This window comes from Pteropus vampyrus, unplaced genomic scaffold, assembly GCF_000151845.1.
Source record: "Pteropus vampyrus isolate Shadow unplaced genomic scaffold, Pvam_2.0 Scaffold164, whole genome shotgun sequence".
NCBI classification, from domain to species: Eukaryota; Metazoa; Chordata; class Mammalia; order Chiroptera; family Pteropodidae; genus Pteropus; species Pteropus vampyrus.
Genome location: NW_011888945.1, coordinates 558382 through 563421, shown reverse-complemented (window position 1 = coordinate 563421; position 5040 = coordinate 558382).

Here is a 5040-nt window from a genome sequence, read left to right as displayed (position 1 = left end):
TGACATCGGAGCAAGACCAAGAGACAGACACCCTGGCCCCTCAGCTGTCCCGACCATACAATAAGCCCCTGAGAATTTCAAACCTATACCAAGGAGCTGACACCATTGAGAAACTGGGCATGTAATTGGACATGGACCATAATTACACAAAGTTAGCTGTCAAATGGAGTTCAGATTTGTCTGCATCCTCTCATTCTGTATGTGAAGAATCTGAGGCTCAGCGACTTGCCAACACCCATGTGACGAGTAAAAAGAAGGACTGGAAATCAAATTATTGAATAAGAACCTTCCTGTTCTCTCTGTGGGGAAATTCACAGTGATTAGTTGCGTAGAGTCGAGTTGTTTTAGCCATGTCTTAAGAGATTCACGGTCATCAGCAGGAGAGAAAGCAAGAGAAGTAACAGCAGTCCCTGTGTTCACATGCACAAAGTGTGGCCCGCAGTAGGGAGTGAGGCTCTCAGTTTGTCCTACTGAGTCACCAAAGGCCTCAGTGAAGGGACCAGCCGGGGAGGGCCACTTTGCGACTCCAGGAGGCATTAGGTAGCAGACTCCTCAGACTTAAGAAAGCCCAGCTTCATAACACAATTTCCATCACTCCTTTTGCTCGGGGCTTTTAATCTTTGAGTTTCAGGGTGGCATAGAGACATATTAAGGATTTTTGTCATGCATCAGACCTGGCTTTAATTCCTGTCATTTCTACTTTATAGTAACTTAAATCATTCAAATTACTTAACTTCTCTTAGCTTAGTTTTCTCACCTGTAAAAGTGTGGCTACTGGCAGCCACTTCAAAACAGGTATCACACATAAAAGAGCCAGAACAGTAGAAGGTCAGTTTTGGTCAGTGGCCAACATTTTTCACATGCAACATCTCATCGATTCTTCACGAACTGTCCTGAGAATGTGGAGATCTATTTTATAGACAGGGAGTAAGCTTCACTAAGTTGTATCATTTTCAACAGGCCATGGAATTAGTGTCCTGGCTATTATGCACTTACTTCCCCTGCCCAGGCTATCAAAGCATAATGTTCCTCAGCTCTCAGGCCACGGTGATTGGTTTAAAGTATAGTCACATGACCCAAGCCTGGCCTATCACGATCCTTTTGATTTGGAGCTGAAAGAAAGCTCTTCACTTTTCTGATCACCAACCCATCATTCTCTATGGCCACGTCTGAGCCACACAGAGTGGCTGATCTGAGAACGTGAAGGTGACACACACAGTGGCGACAACATACAGCAAGAAAGATCTTCAGATCACGTATTCATTTATTCCTGAAGCCAGCTTTACTCTGCCCCTTTTGTGGTTTGAGTAATAACAAATAACTTCCCTCTTTCTGCTTTAGCTAGTTCCAGTGGAATCTCTATCACCTGAAACCATAAGAATCCTAGTGAATATAAGATTTGGACCCAGATCCATCTAAATTCAAAGCCTGACTATGTTCTTTCTGCTTCGGAAGAAGAGAGAAAGAAAGGAAGGAGGCAGAGAAGAAATACTTTCTCCTTAATTTATTAATCTTTAAATCAGAGCTTCCTTGGGTCTCCAAAGAGATGGCCTAGGTAAGCTCGAGATGCATGCTTGAGTTTTCTAAAGACTGCCCTTTCTAAATCACCTTATTTTGATGTAACTGCAAAAGGCAGTACTATTTTGGGTTCTCGGTATGATAAAACCGAAGCTGTAAGCTAGGGACTTGCATGAGAGATTGCACCGAAATGTCAACAGATGGCTTGCTAATCATGTTAAAAAATACTCATTTCTTTTCAAAAATGGCATTTCCCCCCAGTAAGTAGATCAGAAAGCAATGTTTATGATATAAAACATATTAGTCACAACGCCATTTAATTATCCTACTTAATCATCAAGGTCATAATGATAATTGTTTCTAAAAATTAACACCTCTTCCCTCAGTAAGGAAGCTTACCCAGAATGCCTGGTCAGAAACACGATGCGATATGTTTAAAAGGATGAGCGCATTAAAGAGAGGCAAGGGGAGCCACCCTCGAGATTTTGTGTAACGAGTCACAAAACGTTGTGCGGTCATTGCCTATGGAATGTCGAACTACATGCTGGTCCCTTTGTGCCCATATCAAAGGCCCTGTCTTTCTCCAGCAGACAGGAGGAACTGGAGAGTCGTAACAGCATTCAGCCACAATTCACCATTGGATCTACCATGTTTTATTATAAAAACAAACGATCGTCTTCGTGAGTCTCCTGGACCCAAACATTGAAGACCTCACCACAGAAAGATGGAATCTCTACTCTCGTTTGTCACTTGTACTAACCTGTCTCCATCTGATGTCAGACTTTCCTCTCTGGTTGTATCATTGATCCTTTTCTAGCTTGTCTTAGGTGGACTCCATTACCCCAGCCCCATCCTCTAAAGTCACGCTCTGGGCTATCCCACAACTTCTTTCCAAGAACAGAAGTGCCCTCCCTGTTCCAGCCCTTTGGGACCCAAATCTGGGAAGCAGCCTTCTCAGTCAGCATCCTCGGGAAGACCGCCACTCCGCCCCTTTTGAAGGATGCTTCAAATAGCTGCATTATTCCAGTCACTTGGAATTGTACACAATCAGCTAGTTTATATGTCATATGACTAGAGCTGATCGTTTTTAGCATTCAAACCATTTTAACCTCTTTAGCCATGAAGTCTTCTACAGTGTATTACATAGACAGGAAAGAAAATGTGCTTCGTGTTAATTCTTCTTGATGACTCCGGGTCATTACTTGGGACTCTGATCATAGCACTGTGAGAGTGACTCCATCAGAGCCATCAGGAGAGGACAGGACAATTTGACCCCACACAAGAGGACTCTAGGTATCCTGTGTTTTTAAGGTCATGCTATTAATTGTGCTCTTCAGTCCTTCTGTCCCTTGATTTCGGGCTGCCAACTATCACATCTGACCATGACTCTCTGGTCCTGTGTCTGATCTCTTGTCTACAATAACCTCAGACATGAGGTGCTCACCTCCACTGACTTGGTGTCTGAAAGGGACCCGGAGGGTTTTGTCATAGAGCTGCTGTTCAGTGAAGCCTTCCACACTCTCCTGTCTTCCCTCTGTGTGGTATAGTGAGTGGTTGGGAGTACTAAGAATGCCTGAGTTCAAATCCCTGCCATGTCGCTTTCCAGTTGGGTAATTTTGGATAACGTATATCATATCTTTATGCTTGGCTTTCTCCTCTGTAAAGTAGAAATGATAATTATACTTAATGCATTGGGTGTTCTGAAGATTAAATCGATGAATATTTGTAAAACACTGAAAGCACTTTTTGGCATTACTATATATTTATTAAATAACTAGGATTGATTATTTCCTTTTAAGTCTCTCATTGTACCATTTAGACATGAAAATAACAGTCCTTTGTTCTTACGTTTATTCTGTTAATAGATGGTGAGATCCTCAAGGGAAAAACACCACGTATGATTTATCTCTTTTAAGGTCTGTGTTTGAGACACAGAGTCACTCATCTTTTCTCTTCTGAATTTCTGGCCATTCTCATAGCTAAGTAGCAACACCCAAGTCCTACGTTGTGCCCTGTGGAACGGGCTTCTCACTCCTGACCACTTTGTCACAGATTAGCCTTGAGCATTAGAGTCAAGGCTAGCCCACTTGCAGGCCCTGGGATTAAAGGCAGATCTGGATCCACGAGGGCTGAGCATATAGAATTTGGAGATGCTCTTTACAAAAAGAAATAGAAAGTTATCTATTATATCAAATATGTATTTAACATGAGAAAATACGTTTCAAAAAAATCACAATTTTTTAAAAAGTTGACCAAGATCCAGAAGAACAACATAATTTGTATTAATTTATTGTCTGAAACACCTCAAAAATTCTTTACCCCTGCATTTTTGGCTGCATATACATATAACTAAAATGTTGAAACATCACTTTTTTCCTAAAGAGAATAGAAAGATAATTCGTGGATGATTTTTTATTATTAGTTACACTTTGGAAAAGTTTTGTAGAGCTGCTACCTCACAATAGCATCTCAGTATTAGTAACATCATGCAAATTTTTAAGATGTGGCCAAGCATAAAAAAAAGCTATCAAATTTCTTACAGAGATGAGCTGTGCAGAATATATTTTCCATTTGTTGTCCTACTATGGGCTTTTGCCCTATGAACACAATTTAATTTTAAAAAGTCTTTTGTGTTTATACCTGACTATGCCGTATGATCTAGTATATTCCCAACAGTATAAGACTTCCGTTTTTACCAGATAGCACTGAGAACACAAGCTCTCTTACAGTATTACACATCTGATGAGTAGAAGTTTCCACGCATAGCTTTCGTCTCTGTGCATCTGAGTTTATTTCTCATCTTTTATTCGTTTACTCCCAGGCCTGGGCGCTGAGGACACGACCTCTAGCCACAAATCTTCCTGTCACAATGGCAGGTGGGTTAGCACCACTGGCAGCAGTGATGTTTCTGGAAGTCAAACCATTCACCACGTCAGGAAAGGGAGCAGAACTCAGCTATTCTTGGAAGCGATTGTGAACACACAGACACGAACAAAGTGTATCTCCAACTGAAGTTTTTCTTCTGTGGGTCCCCCAAACGCCCTGGTCATCCTAAAATCATGGGGCTAGGGACGGCGTGAAGGGGAGAAGTCAGGGTGGAAAGAGACCGCCGTCTTAACCAACATGGATAAAATATCTTAGTAAGGCAGATGTTCCCAAGACACATGACCACATTCCGAGGGCTCCTCCCAGGCCCTGGAAGGGGCCCATGCAGTGAAGAGATAAATCTTAAGCTTCATTAGCTTCAGGGTAAATAAGACTTTGCCACAACCTCAACTCCAAGTGGATTGGCTGGAAAAGATGAGCTGAGTCAAGTAGATCTCTTGCCAAGGGTTATGGAAGTGAATTCTGAGCCTGCTGCCAAGAAGCTGTAGGGATCTGAGCTGAGAGTTATGTGTACTCACTGGCTGGGGGTCCTACTGGGGCATGTGTTTAAGAGAAAAGAGAAAAAGAAGCTGATCAAGAAGGAGAGAGAAATGAAAACACGTAGGTGTGTTGGCCCCAAGTGAGAGGCACTGAAAA